Genomic DNA, 16,720 nt, shown 5'->3' with positions numbered 1-16,720 from the left:
CATTAACATGTCACTGTCGTACATGCTCATCACTGGTTTCCTTTTCCTGTTCTCTGTTAATGACTCGGTGTCTTTTGCTTTTATTACTGCAGGTTTTACAGATTTGTGTCTCTGAGCTGGACGAACTGCTCACATCATCTCCTAAAGCAAAAATACAACATGTACAGATGCTTCATCACGAGAAACAGTCGGGGACAAACGTGAGACAGACTTGTTGAGCTGTGATGTCACCTTAGTGAAGCTGTGTGATGACAGCAGCACAAACTGAAGGCTGCGTCACCAACGTATCCTCATAGAACGGTTCATATGATGTCCTACAAATTTGTGCCCAACGAATGACGTCACGTCCTTAATTTACAGCTCTGTGATGAACATGAAGTTACTGAGGACATCCGACTTATTTTTATCCATCTTTTTTTTTCTTCCTCTTTTTCCTTTTGTTTGTGACTTTTAAAATATGAAGTATTTGCTTTCACTGAATTCCTTTGCAAACGTTTGTTGTAGAAATGAAGGGCTCAACAAAGTGTGTGTGTGTGTGTGTGTGTGTGTGTGTGTTATTGGCAGGTATCTGAGGACCCGATTGATGCCAGCAGCCCCCTGCGACAGGCAGCGCTCTGATTGGTGGATCTCACTCTGGTCTGAGCGTGCTCATTGGGGACACTTTGGCCTGGTTCCATCGCTGCGGTGACAAGAGACCCACACACACACACACACACACACACACACACACACACACACAGTTTTACCGCTGTACTTGTGAGGACCGTCAAACTTTAACCCTCTGTGAGGACGTGAGGACCAAACACAACGACCTCGCTCTCTAAGAATGTCCTCACTCGTCAAAAAGCACAAACTTTCTAACCTCCTCACCTTCACTGCTGCATCCGTTTTCTATTTTCATTTGCTAATTATTCAGCTGCTGAGTCATTTCCTGTTTCATCTCCATATTTATTCTGTCGTACATTTTTGTCCAGATTGTTTTATTTTATTTTGTAAGTAGTAAATTCCCAGTGCGTCAGTTCACTGTAAAATTCTGAGCACATGGTATCTACAGTTTCTCTTTTTAGTTTGAGACATTTTTTATTTTAGAAGTCTGTGGAATTATTCACTTCTCTACACTGTTATGTTTCAAACGCTCAAAAATACGTAAAAACACTGTTCGGTCTAAATTCTGACACAAAGACATGAAGTCATATGAAAATAAACCTTTAAATTATAACACACCACCTCTATATTTGGGCTGAAACATTGTTTTGAAATGATTTATATACATGAAATAAAAAAAATTAAAAATTGTTTTGATTTGCTTTTGTTTCTAAACTCGCCCTGTGTCAGAAAACAGCCTCGTCCCCGACAAGAATTCATAACTTCAAACAGTTTAAAATGTTAAAAGTAGGGATGGATGATGTCGTGTTTTTAGCATAAATCTTTCGATTTTGTTTTTTTTCTGTGAAGGACGTCATGAGGCAGCAGCCTGTGGATTTACCGAGCTCAGGACGATGCTGTGATGTCAGTAACGATTCACTCCTCTGAGCCACCGTACATTTGTTCACAGACTGTGACAGAAACACATCTGTGGGCCTGATTGTTTCATTGTTCACAACTGAATCAAAAGCACTTAGGACACGTTCTCTTTGGTTACTGGTTCTTTCATCATCACTTACAAGCATGCCACAGTTTTCTTTGCTGCTTCATTGCTCTGTTGGTAATTAAAGCACTACAAGCCAACTGTCTGTCGTCTGTTTCAATTTTTGTCATTCATACTCCTCATGCACACTTGTTTATCTTTCAAATGTGTTGTTTTGTTACTTGTGCTGTATCATTTACCTGATCAATCAATCAATCAATCAATCAATTTTATTTATAAAGCCCAATATCACAAATCACAATTTGCCTCACAGGGCTTTACAGCATACGACATCCCTCTGTCCTTATGACCCTCACAGCTGATCAGGAAAAACTCCCCAAAAAACCCTTTAACGGGGAAAAAACGGTAGAAACCTCAGGAAGAGCAACTGAGGAGGGATCCCTCTTCCAGGACGGACAGACGTGCAATAGATGTCGTACAGAACAGATCCATGTGCTCCGCGCAAATCCCGTGAACACCCGTTCTGGGATACACAGTGTCAGCCCGCCCCGCTTTACCTCCGCGCTCCTCTCCGCTCCTCTCCCAGACACTTGATCACACGTCCAGGGCCCCAGAGGTTGGGCCGGGGGGCCGGGGGGCCGCGGGACCACGGGTGGCAGCTCCGGGCACTTCCACTTTAACCCAAAACGAGCGCTCACGATAACCAGATGAGCACATAACGTCAACTAGGGAAAATAAAATGAAAACACCACAGTTGTAGCCTGTTAGCTAACATGAGCTAAACCGCTAAACTAGCTAACAGCTAACGAAAGATAACGTTAGCTGGTGGGGACATGTGCTATATACACCCAGTCATGCCTCGCCACTCACCAGGAACCTCTTTTAACGGTCACAGAAGAAACAACAAAGCTGTTTTCTGCCAATTTATTCCAGTTAGCTTACCTGAAAGCAACTGCGATGAGATGCTGTGTGCTGCGAGCTCAGTTCCAAACAAACACTGCGGAGATGAAATTCGGCCTTTGTGGTGACTTCCGTATGTGGGCAGACGTTCTACGGCACTGGGCCGACCCAAAGCCGACGTAACAGAGACGTTTGATGAGCTGGGACAAAAGAGTATTAAATTTAATGATATCCGCCCATGCGACCCACGCTTGTCAGACGTTATAAATTCAGGGTGTCGATGTGTCGTCCTCAGGCCGACGTCAGCCAGATGTATGTGTGCTATCTGGGTGGTAACATCGGTGTCAAAATGTACTGCTATAATCATCTTTGATTTAAAGTCTATTTTTTCTGACAGTGTTGGCCCTTTAAAGATGTGTTCCAGATTTTTGTCAACTCCGTCAGATTTCCACAAAACATCACGTAGTCAGGTATAAAAGGAGTTAGCTACATCACCAGGACTCCTGTCGCACTTCCTGGATCCCCACATGGAAATGTGCTACTATTCCTGCTGGAAAAACAGTAACAGGTCACAAAAGAAGAAGAACCACATGACCTGTTTTATTGTCTCCCTGGAAAAACAGTGGCGGGTTGCTAAAAAACATTCATATTTGGTGCCTACAAAGCGGCTGGAAAAACAGCCATGGGTTGAAACAAAACACCTGTGTTTGAAGTTTAAAAGCTGTGAGAAAAACAGCAATTGAGTGACAGAGAACACCCACCTTTTCTGCCAAAAAAATGCTGGAAAAACAGTGACGAGGCGATACCAAACAACCAAATGTTTTGTTTGTTGGTCTTGAACAGTGTCACACCATCCACCATCGCCTCCACCTGCTGATGACAAAGTCAGCTCATAAACTACGTCACTTCAGAAACGTTGAATCGTATGAAATGTGCAAATATCAAGTATTTGTCGTTTTGCAGAAACATTCAATCCCAGCAATTTCTTCTGGCGACTGAGCTGCAACTGAGTTGATACCAAAGAAGTACTGGATATTATATGCAACTTTATTATGATAGAAAAACAAAACAGAACAGTTTGAAGAATTGAGATGTACCGTGCAGTGAAGATGAGGCTTTGTTTCCACAGTCACCTCCTCCTGAGGCTGTGTGGTTTCTTTGACCCACATCAGAAGTTGAGGAGGAAAAATCATTTCAGGAGTTCAGAGCTGATCTGACTCCTGCTGGATTCACCCTGTAGTCCTGCAGGTACACTCACAGCACACAGACAGGTACGTGCACGTCTGTACTTTAACCACAATCACTGAACACTGGTGTGTCTTTGAAAGGAAACTTCCACGTGTTTTCATCACATGTTGTTTGATACATGACTGAGACACATTACTACTTCGCTGAATAGTTCGGCTTCTTCTTTTTACTACTACTACTACTGTTTCCATGACGACCAGCGTTGTTGGCTCGCCGGCTGCCCCTTCAGGCTTGGCTGCTGTTCAGACACTCGGCGCAGCTCTCCCGGCGCCCGCCCCCCTTCACACAGTGTTTGGTTTAGAGACACAACAGCCACCAACAGTCCTGCTCTCAGCCTTTTCTGCTCTGTGTCTGGCTGCTTTTGAAGCGGCGGCTGCATTTGGTTCTTTGAGGGGATAACGTGTGTGTGTGTGTGTGTGTGTGCCAGTCTTGGACTTACAAGTCTGCTGTCACCGCTAAGAGTACCATGGTTTGTCCCCTCATGACATCACCGATCAGGGTCTTTGTGCTCTGATTCCTCGGTTCACCTTGAAGGACGCTGACAGAGAAGATTAAACATGAAGATTCAGCACTTTATATAAAACATGCAGCTTTACACTGAGAGAAACATCTGACAACAAAAGACAAAAAAGAGCAGACAAGTTAAAGCTTCTCCAACAGATGTCTTTTTGGTTTTACTGCACATTTACTGATCATATCTATAAAGTATTCATACAGAGAACAGCAGCTCAGTCACCAGAAGAAACTGTTGGCATTGAAAAGTGTCATCTAAAGTGTCGTAGTAAATGAACTACCTTTGTCATCAGGCGGTGGAGCGGATGGTGGACGGCATGACACAGGCAAAGCTGCAGACCACTGTTCAAGACCAACAAACAACAACACTGGTTGGGATGCAGGGAGTCAGCGCTGTGTTTCCACAGGTTTAAGGCACCAAACACAGGTGTTTGTCACAACCTGTCACAGTTTTTCCAGCGGCTTCTTAGACACCAAATGTTGATGTTTTGTAGCGACCCGTCGCTGTGTTTCCAGCGGATATAGTGCCTCAAAAAGCTGCTTTGTAGGCACCAAACATGTTGTTGGTTTTTTTGTAGGAGCCTGCTTTTTTTCTAGTGGCTTTTGTTTTGTAGTGACCCGTCACTGTATGTCCAGCAGATATAGTGACACAAAATGCTGTTGTTTTTTACTGAATCCTCGCTGTGTTTTCAGTGGAAAAAGCGCTTTGAGTCACTGCTATGACTGAGTCACTGCTGTGTTTCCTGCTGCATTTCAGCTACCAAATATGGGTATTTCCTACTGTCCTGTCGCTTTTTTCCCAGCCGGGATAGTGACAAGGAAAGTGGTTGTCCCTTTCTTTCAAAGACATTTCTTGGTTTGGGGAGAGGCTCAGATGATGAAGTCTCTGATCTTGTCCTTGTCTATAAATTCTGTGGCTGCTGCCGGCTATTTAGTTGATATAAAGAACAAATGTGTCCCCAGTAGGCCCCAAAGATTCGAGGAGTCTCTGCTGCTCCCTGTAACCACAGGTAAAGTCAAAGACACACAGTGATGCTGTTTTTTGGGTCGGCCTCTGAATCTGACGACAGCACCGTCACATACGATCCAGTGGCGGCTGCTGGTCTTTCAAGGAGGGGAAGCTCATTTTCCTACATCATAAAATGTGTCCGTTTATTTATATGTAAATTCTATGTGCAGCTTGCTAGCTCACTCGCTAGATGGGGCTGCTGCGCGAGGCTAGTGTGAGCACCTGTGAGTGCTTTGAGGGGCTCACAGCAGCACCCACTGCTTGTTGGGGACAGTAACTGCAGAGCGACAGAAGTCAGAGTCTCCAAACACGAGTACAGTCTCCAATAACACCAGAAAAAGATGCTAGATTTGTCGCTAGTCATTTTTAACAAAGAAAAAGTCACTAAGAGGATTGGAAACGTCTCCAGATCAACGGAAGGAAAACAGAACGAAACTTGAAAAATGCTACGGTGGTGGTTTATATTTCAAGATCGCTGATTCGCTCATTTCTTTGTCCTGATGGGCGGGACAAAACCGAGCATTTATCCAATGACTGTCTAGTTTCACTGCAGTGGAACAACCCACTCTGTGCTTCCCCATTGAAGTCTTTGGACGCTGAGCTTCCACTGTTTAATGCACTGTGACGCTACGGGAATGAATGAGAAGAAAGTCGCGTCAGTGATAAGTAGCTGATTCTGAACAAAAGTTGAACGCGTTCTAGCACATATTTAGTCAATGAAATGTAAACACAACAGTACATATTTGACCACTTATTTTTTGACATTTTAGGGGAAGCTGAGCTTCCCTTGCAGTCTTAGAGCAATCGCCACTGATACGATCTTTAAAGGGTTACTCCAACGCTCCTCCACATCAGCGTGTGTTTCCAGGTGTTGGAAAGTTTAAATTGTATTATAAAGACTTTGGTGTCTCTTTTTTCATGACCTCTTAACCTCTCCTGAGAAACCACCCACAGAACACACTCCACATTTTTCAGCTCAACTTCAGGTAAAGCTGGGTTTGCTGTTTTGTACACTGCGGCCTCTAGGGGGCGCTCTGAGGACTAAATGCTGTTTTAATGACTGAAAGTCATTAGTGCATGCACACACTCCCACACTGGGATATTTTGGGCTGTTTTGAGGACATTAACCGCTGCGTTAAATCGAGCCGTCTTAGAGCAGAGCACTAATATGGAAGTAATGAAAAGTTGTGTGATCAGATTTTAGATTTAGAGGCGTTAGTTTGCTGGATTCCTGTTGGGATTAAACCAGATTAGTTTGTGGAGCGAAGGAACCTGCTGAGAGAACAACAGACCGGCAGTCCGTCAGTCAGTCCTCGACTCCAACCTGAGGTTCCCGTCTTAGACATTCACAGTCTGCAGTCCTGAAACCAGGAGCTGTTTGAGCTGTTCGATTCGGTCTGATTATCCAACTTTTACTACCACAGATCATGAGCTATGACGCATACACACACCTCTACACACACACCTCTGTGTCGATAAAGATGACGGGTCGTGTTCTGCCGCTGTGGCTGAGTGCATCATTAAATAAGGAGTATTTTGAATGGGGTTTGGCTCAGTGATCTTCTCCAGCATTCAGAGCAAGAACAGTGAATATTCACACCAAGATCTTGGCATTACCACAATGTAGAACAAAACACACACACACACACACACACACATCCGCAGGAGGAAATATTAAATCTCTTTCTCTTTACACTTCACTAACCAGAAAGAACGCTTTGTCCAAACACAGAACATTTACAACGCTTCAGTGGTGGCACACTCTCACCCACCCACACACACTGACCTCTCCTGAGTGTTTTGTGACCCCACAGACAGCCAATGAGAGGGCCCATAGCCGGTGATGTCACCAGGTGACTGTCGGGGTATTGTTGCGAGAACAGAGGGAGGCACGCTGCCTGGCGACACCTGACTCCTCTCTACTGTTGGAGGTGTTAGTAACGTATCATTAGCTGTCACTCATTTTCAACATAATCTCATTACTGACCTGGCAGAGCTTTAATGTTGTCACCAAATGTAACAATAGAGGTTTTTTTGCGCGGAGGTGAAAAGGTGATGTCGAGACCGTTAAATGCTCCGACGAAACTCAGAAAGTGAAACACAGTCTGAACTTTGTGTTTGAGAGTATCAACAGATATTCCCCTCAGGAGGTGGTGTACACCAGTGCTGGGACGTTTCAGTGTTTAAATACCAACATGCACTGTCTGTTGTCAAAATACACTTATGTTTTCACAGGAAATGTACAGTTTGCATACAGTCTCTTTTAGTCAGTGTCTGACGCTAGAAGTCACTGACCACCAAGCTCCGGCTTTCGACGACTTCGGAGCGTGACCGTGTTGGCTACCTGTGCTGAATTGTTTTAGATAGATTTCCATCAAGGGTTTAGATGGCAGCAGGAACATCGCGAGACGCAACCTTTTTGTCTTTCAGGAGTTTAGAAGCAACTTTAAATGAATGAAACAGCTTGTCAAAAGCAGAGTGTAAGCTGGAGAGCTGATAGCATACAAGACAGTGTCATCAGCGTAATAACGGACATTACATTCACTGTGCAAACCAATCGCCAGAATAAATGTTGGTATTATACGTCTCTGCAAACCACAGATATGTTACATTTGTATGTTATTATGTAGCAGAGACATTCAAACTTTTCACGCCATTATTCCAGCTGAAGATACAGTGACAGGTCGCTACACAACACCTACATTTGGTGCCTAAAAAGCAGCTGAAAAAAAAACAAAAACGTGATGACTTGCTAAATCATAATCGGTTTTGTTATTTGTTGATCTCAAACAGTGATAGTTTGCAGCTTGGCAGCCTCGAATGTCTCTGCTACCCTTGAGAGACGGGTACACCAGGTCACCAGACTGTCACAGGACTGACACATAGAGACAGACAACCATTCACACTCACATTCACACCTACGGACAATTTAGAGTCACCAATTAACCTGCATGTCTTTGGACTGTGGGAGGAAGCTGGAGCACCTGGAGGAAACCCACGCTGACACGGGGAGAACATGTCAGAGCACCTGGAGGAAACCCACGCTGACACAGGGAGAACATGTCAGAGCACCTGGAGGAAACCCACGCTGACACAGGGAGAACATGTGGGAGCACCTGGAGGAAACCCACACTGACACAGGGAGAACATGTCAGAGCACCTGGAGGAAACCCACGCTGACACGGGGAGAACATGTCAGAGCACCTGGAGGAAACCCACGCTGACACGGGGAGAACATGTCAGAGCACCTGGAGGAAACCCACGCTGACACAGGGAGAACATGTCAGAGCACCTGGAGGAAACCCACGCTGACACGGGGAGAACATGTCAGAGCACCTGGAGGAAACCCACGCTGACACGGGGAGAACATGTCAGAGCACCTGGAGGAAACCCACGCTGACACGGGGAGAACATGTCAGAGCACCTGGAGGAAACCCACACTGACACAGGGAGAACATGTCAGAGCACCTGGAGGAAACCCACACTGACACAGGGAGAACATGTCGGAGCACCTGGAGGAAACCCACGTTGACACAGGGAGAACATGTCAGAGCACCTGGAGGAAACCCACACTGACACAGGGAGAACATGCAAAGTCCTCACAGGAGTGCTCCCCCACCCTGGGGTTCGAACCCTTTTGTTGTGAGTCAACAATGTTAACCACTGCACCACCATGCTGCTGGTTCAAGGAATAGTTCATCCAAAGTAGAAATCACCTCCTTGGGCTCTGTGGTCACAGAAAAAGTGTTCTATTGAATAGCATAAAGGAGAGTCGACCAAATCAGGAGTCTGAACAAAAGACAGTAAGTAATAGATTACCTCAGGGTGTGAATTTTTGTATCTGTACTTTGGTACTATTTGTCTTGAATGTTTGTACTTCTTTCTGTTAGCTGGTGTTGTGTGCCCATATGTGTTGACGGGTCTCGCTATGTCCAAGTCAAATTTCCCCATGGGCACAATGACCTATCTTCCTTCAAGGGAACTTGCTTTGCTTACCAAAAGTTAAGTTGCTGTCTCACATTTGGACTGTGTCAAAGTCTCCTTGGGCTGATATGCTTCGGGCGCTCTGCTCTCCTTAACTCCATATAACATAAAACTTTTTATATACATCCGAACGATGTTTGAGTGCAGCTTGGATGGAGATGGAAGGTATTTGGCGGCCGATCAGAGCTGGAGTCGATGAGTATCTGTGACTACTGCAGAGTGATTTGTCGCAGGAGTGAAAGCTGATTGTAACCTTCCCCATTAAATACAGAAGCCAGATGTTAGTTGGTTTTATGTCTGGTAAAACAGGGAAAGGGAAGGGAGAAGAAAAAAAGGAGATGAGGTCTTAACATTTCACTCTATTCTGTGAAAGAAATATGAGAATATGATTTAATGACTTTGTGTCTGCAGCATGTGAACCAGGTGGTTTGTCCCCCTCAGTATGTGACAGGAGCCCCGAGCGAGGGAGCGAGGTTAGAGGCCTGGAGGTGTTTTTTCTCCCTGTTTCAGGGCTTTAATTGGCCCTGAGCTCTCAGCAGGTCGCCATTGTGGACATAAAGGAAGCTTAGCAGCACGAGGCCAACGGCCAGCCACACCACGTATGATTCTGTGTGTGTGTTAGGGCGCATTACATGTCCCGTGTGTCCATGTTTGTGTTTTGAGGGGGGTAGTTAATGTGTGTGTGTGTGTGTGTGTGTGTGTGTGTGTGTGTGTAGTGACCTCCTATGCAGAAGTCAGGCGTTCCGGCCTGTTGTCTTCAGTTCATCTCGGCGGGGGACAAACACACTCAGAATTAACTAGGCAGGTTAACACACACACACACACACACACACCTGTGTATTACGCACTCAGTCATGTCTGTCCCATTTTTCTGTGTTTGAGGCAGCAAAGTCACCGAAAGAAAACGTAGGCACTGTACGTTTCTGCAAACCATGAATATATTACATTTGTAAGTTTTATAAGTATCATATCAGCGGCAGTAGCTCAGTCCATAGGGACTTGGGTTGGGAACCGGAGGGTCGCCTGTTCGAGTCCCCGTCCGGACCAAAATATGGAGCGTGGACTGGTGGCTGGAGAGGTGCCAGTTCACCTCCTGGACACTGCCGGGGTGCCTCTGAGCAAGGCACCGAACCCCCCGACCGCTCAGAGCGCCTGTCATGGGCAGCCCACACTGACATCTCTCCACTTAGTGCATGTATAAGTCCAGTTTGTGCATGTGTGTGTTCGGACCTGTGTGTAATTGACAAACAGGGATTAATAAAGTACATAAAATTAAAAATTAAATTAAATCAACGTTTAAAAAGTGACTTTGTCATCAGGAGGTGGAGGGGACGGTGGATGGTGTGCACCTAGGAGAGACGCCTGCCAAGCTGTAGACCACTGTTCAACACCAACAAACAACTAAACCGGTTGTTTTGTTAGCGACCTGTCACTGTTATTCCAGCAGCTTTTCAACCACCAAACACGGCTGCTTTTTATTTCTGCAAAGATGCACCAAACATGGGTGTTTTTTAGTGACCTGTTGCTGATTTACAGACGACATCGCTGCATTTCTTGCGGAGATAGTGCCACAAAAACTGGGTATTTAAAACGAAAACATGATCTTTCCTGAACCATAACCAAGTGGTTTTTGTGCCTACACCTAACCACACATTAACTACAGGGTCGTTCAAACATAAAGACACATAAAGTGTCAATGTATTTGTGGTATTTTTTCTGGCAGTTGGCTTTATTTGAAGAGTATGATTCTTTGATTGTCCGAGTACTCCTAAATACACCGTCCTGCAGCCACAAACAAATCAGATTTACATTAACAGATTTGTGTTTTCAATGATTTACGTCTTCAGCAGGAGCCGGTGGGTTTGGAGCTGTGAGACACAGACAGGAAGTCAGACAGTACTGAGAGACGGACTAACATGTTGTTGATTCGTTTGGACTTATGGGAATTCTACAGTGGTTTATGGTCACTGTGTTGGGGCTTGTGGTTACTGTATGAGGACTGGAGGTGGTTTAACGGTTGAAAAGTGGTTTCAGTTCCTGTAACAGAGGTTTGAAGGTGTTGTGGTGGTTAATGGTGACAGTCTGGGTAATACTTTCATACGGTGGCTTTAAGATCCTGTTTAAGGTTTTATATGTAAACGTGTTCGACTGCAGATTGTTTAAAGACCAGTTAAGTCAGATTAAGACGAAGTGTGTTGTGTTGGTGGGAGGGGTTGTCAGTGTGTGTGTGGACGTCCAGTGGAGAGCAGGCTGTCGGCAGTCGGGCAGCCGCCGCTGTTGTCCAACAAATCCTGCTGTCCGTCCCCCTGTTATTAGGATCCCAGCAGGGAGGAGGAGTAAGAAGGGGGGTTTAACATCTGTCCCACTGAACCTGAGTTAGACCACCAGGTAGCCCACCTGTAGCCCTCTGCCTCTCCTCCTCTCCTGCTGCCCCACTGAGGGGTAATTAGCTGCTAACTGCTGCCAGGGCTGGAGGCTGTTTGTTTAAGTGTCTGTCACCATTAACTCACTTTATGTCTGCTGTAAAACTTTGACTTATATTTTATCCATTACCACGTGTACACTAACATGTTACGGGTTAATATTACTCTGTACAGATTAGGACATTTAAGGACCAGTGACAGGTCTGTCAAACCTCATCAGAATATTCTGTAAAAAGTATAGTTTTGTTTTTTAGATCAAGTCCCTGTGGAGATTTATAAGTCTTGTGGCAAATCCAAATTTAAAACATAGAATAGAAACTATACAGTGAAATGTAGAGCGGTGTACTCAATAATAATCAGAATAAGATTCAGAAAAAGTGTAAAAAATATTACAGGGGAAAAATTCTGAGATGAAAGTTGCCAGTGTACACTTAGATCACATATTTGTAATTTTTTATAGTAAATTTTTAATCTTTTATGGATGTTTTTTAATCATAAAGTCTTTAGCCTTATGCTGAGTTTCAGAAGTACAGCTAAAAAAAACTCAAGCCAATTCCCTCTATCCCGGCAGAAACTGCACAGATGTCTGGTTGAAAAAAAAGCTTACGATTAGGAAAAGATCATGTTTTGGCTTAAAATACCCAATTTGGGGGTACAATCCCCGCTGGAAAACCAGCGATGTCTAGATAAAAAACAATCACTATCCTGGCAGGAAACACAGCGACAGCTTGGTAAAAGACATATGTTTTTTGTGCCACTGTAACGATAGGAAATGTAATACTGTCGGAGTAAAAGACAACCGTCTTCCACACCACTATCCTGGCAGGACACGCAGCAACGTCTCAGTAAAAAACAACTGCATTTCGTGCTTCTTACCCCGAAGCAAATGGAACAATGTCTTGGTACAAAACACTTTTTGTGCCAGGCAGAATCCTTTGTGATATTTCATAGGCACCTGGACTTGGTTGAGTTTCTTGAAGACGTTTCACCTCTCATCCAAGCAAGTCCAGTTGCCTACGATATAGCACTAAGGATTACCATGACCTGGATGACTGAGAACCTTCACGAACATATCCTTAGAGAAAATACACAAACGTCTGGTTGAAAAAAATGCGTATGGTTAGAGAAAGATCATGTGGGAGTGCAGTCCCTGCTGTAAAACCAGCGATGTCTCCATAAAAAACAACCGCCATTCGTGGTGTTACTCCAGCAGGAAAAACAGCGATGGATCACAACAACACACCCACGTTTGAGGGCTGAAAAGCTTCAGGAAACACAGCAATAAGTCGCTAAATCACAACTAGTTTTGTTGTTTGTTGGTCTCAAATAGTGCTCTGACATCTCACAGCCCGTATACTGCGTCACTTTGGAAATGCTGACATGACACATATGAATCATACAAATGTAACATAATCGTATGAAGAAACGTATAATGCCAAGAATTTCTTCTGGCGACTGGGCTGAAAAGAACTTGAAAAGTTGTACTTTTCATAATCAGTGGCCCTGAACAATCCTTAAATTCAGCTGCTGTGTGGCCCTTTCATGTTATCTTTATTTCTAAGACTTTATTTTTACATCCTTATTAGTGTTAAAACTTTGAATACAGCTTGACGTGGTGCTAAAGGAAAAGCCATGATGTATGAATATGCACAACAAATATATACTACACACACACACAGACACACACACACACACACAGTGTTGCTGTGCTGGGAGCAGCCCAGTCTGACCAGTCTGCTGTGTCTCTGGAGCAGTCAGAGCCTCTGTGCCTGGCTCAAAGGCACCTCAGCAGAGACTAAATGGAACCAGCTGGCTGCTGAAACTCGAGGCTACAGAGGGTCAGTAATCCTCCGACCTGCTGCCCGCCGCCGCCGCTCAGGTTTTTGGTTAACTACTACGGCAACCCGGAGGCTCGGTTTAATTGGCAGAGGGCGTTTCTGACCTACTGGCTACAAATGAGAGCTCAGCAGGTTGCCGGGCAACAACAGAGACACATCAAAGAGGAGCTAAGAGGACGACCTGCTGACCGACACTCCCATACACACCCCCTGCCAAACACACACACACACACACACACACACACACTAAAGAAAACCTTTCCTCACCAGTGTGGTTTCAGAAATCTGGTGTTCCTCAAGGGTCAAGTTTGGGACCATTATTGTTTTATTATACAGAAATGATCTGCTAATGTTTGTAAAACGGCATTTAAAAGTTTTTGCTTTCAAGTCTCAAGTGTTTCAGGAGACAGTAACACCTCTTACACAGAGGTGGCGCTACAGAGCTGCTGTGAAGTCACTTCTTAATGCCGCCTTTGCATTTTGACACAGAACCAAACGACGGTGGCATCACGCTGGTCTAGTGTATGATATTAAACAGTGTGCCGACATCGTGGAAGCAAAAGAGCCGTGACATGTAACACAACAGCATCAGCCTCTAGTGTGGCATATATGTATATATATATATATATATATATATATATAAAAGCCATATGATGTTCGTATTGATCAGTAAAATTCATTCGTCTTAACAGGTAAATATGTAACATCTTTACACATTTACTGTTAACAGGAACATTACTGACGTCTCAAGATGTTTAGAACATTAAAGCATCCATGCCATTAGTTCGTGTCAACATACCCGCCCCTTTCTGACGTAGCAACTGCGTTGGCCAATGTGGGCTCTTGTTAAGAGGGATTCACCCTTCGCACATAGCCTACGCCGTTGTGAGCATTTATACGTGTGTGGTGGTGTGTCTGTGTCACTCTGCAGTTACACCTCCAAAACACTAGTTGGCAGCAAAGGTTTCTGTGAAGTGTTAAGTTGATTCAAAACACACGTACACTATTTCAGTGTATACCGAATATTTTTTCATCCGTTTGCCTCCGAAAATGGTGAAATAGTTGCACCCAATATTATCCGTCTTAGGAGGTCAGAAACATTCAAGTTAACAGGCCGCTTTCTGACGTCTCAACGCACATTTGACATGTTAAGACATTTTATGTTTACCGTAAGGGTCTGACACATATATGTGAGGCGGACGGTGCCACAGTAGCAGTTGACATCATCTCTGCTGCTCCCAGGATTCAAACCTCCCGATCACCTCCCCTGTCCTGCAGACGCCACATACGGCTGCTGCTGCGTTCGCTCTGCTGCTATTTGACGTGCGGCGGAGCGGCTGGCGGAGGTGATTAACCTCCTGCACGACCACTTAACCAGCCACAAAGGCTGATGGGCAAAGTCACATTTAATGGTCGTGAGGGAGGGAACAGATCTGTGTCTCAGCCGGAGCTGAAGAAATGTCTGCTGCAAATGTCACCACTGACCTTTGACCTCTGGTCTGGAGGAGAGATCAGTGTTTGTTACATATTATGGGATGTTTATTTTCCTGACAGCTGATCCAGATCATCTCCTTAGAGTCAGACTTTGTTAAATCAGAGTTTATCTACAGCACTCTCCTGCTTTCATCTCCTTATTATCCTCTTCTCTCCTTCTCTTGTCTCCTTCTCTTGTCTCCTCTCCTTACCTCTCATTTTCCTTTCTCCCCTTTCTCATCTCCTCCCTCCTCTCCTCGTTTCCTCCTCTCCTCTGTTAATCAGTCACCTTGTTGGTATGTCAGTTTGTGAATTAGATTCCTAATTATTGCTGCAGTTTAACTGACCTGCTGTCAGATTACACTTTAACTCAGCAGACGATCAGGTGTGTGTGTGTGTGTGTGTGTGTGTGTGTGTGTGTGCTGGTGACACTAAAGATGCTCAATTAAGTCATTATTCCTGGGGAAATTTACCAGACATGACTTTATTTTATTTTTTTTTTCCTACACACACACCTACAGTACCGGAAGTCATCTCTGACTGGTCCAGTTCCGGTTCTCCTACCTGACAGTGACCTCACACCTTTGGCTTTTATTCTGCTGCAGCTCAGACTGAGGCAGCGTCACGAGCTCCGTCCAACGAGCTGATTGGACAGACCGATCTGTCATCTCTCTCTCTCTCTCACACACACACACACACACACACCTGTCTGTCTGTGTGTGTGTGTCTCTCGGCTTCAGTCGGAGCTGAGTCCTCAGCGGAACTTCAGGAGCTCTCACCTCTCCTCAGTCTAACTCAGGATTTTATTAATAATCCGGGTTCTTTCAGATTTCACGCGCAATAAACAAAACTTGCCTTAAACTTTTTTTTTGTATTTTTAAATTTCATTTTTCCACGCGCTTATTTTTCTGAACTTCTGCAGCGCGCATTTACGCACAGCCTGACGCAGCACGTGCAGAATAAAAACGGATCCGTGGAACATTTCGGCGCGTCTTCGGTGAGTTCATGTCTCAGTTAATAATAGATTTAATAAAAGATTGATGTGCACGCGGGCAGTTTGGTGACGGAGTGCAGTCTGGGTCAGTGTGATGTTTGGAGGGGTGTTTGGATGGAGACAGGTGAGACGCAACAGGTGGAGAGAGGAGCGCAGAGGTGGAGCAGCGTCCTGCGGTCAAAGATAAAATAATACATTTATGTTCATCCACGTGTGAAGAGAAGTTTAGGGAAAGAAATGCGGCTTTCTGTATAGCTGTAAAATGCGTGATGAGCAGGACGTGAACAGAAGAAGTGACAGCGGACATTTCATTATTAACCCGTTAATCCACAGAATGTATGCACACGAGAATAAAGTTACAGATGCGTCCTAAAATAAAGAAATGTTATTATTTCAATTCAATATTCAAGTTTTCATTTTATTTTTCTGATGAATCCACATAAATATATATTTATTATTTTATCTGTAATTTAATATGTAAAATATCTAATTTATAAAAATGATCAGCTGCAGCTTTTTACTGATTTTATTCGTTGTTTTATAATTTTATTTATTTAGTTCTTATTTATGTTACTTCAGGGACTTGCAGTGAGTTTTTAGTGACGTATCTGTGACGGTCTGTTGGATTGATGTGGTCAAAAGTTTGTGGACACTGTCTGTTGTTCCTGGTTTGGGTTTCTGAGGGACTGTTCTTTATTTATCAGAGGAGGGGGGGGGGGGGACTTTTCTTTTTAATTCAATTAATTTATT

This window comes from Epinephelus lanceolatus, chromosome 4 (assembly GCF_041903045.1).
Source record: "Epinephelus lanceolatus isolate andai-2023 chromosome 4, ASM4190304v1, whole genome shotgun sequence".
NCBI lineage: Eukaryota > Metazoa > Chordata > Actinopteri > Perciformes > Serranidae > Epinephelus > Epinephelus lanceolatus.
This window is presented reverse-complemented; position numbering follows the sequence as displayed.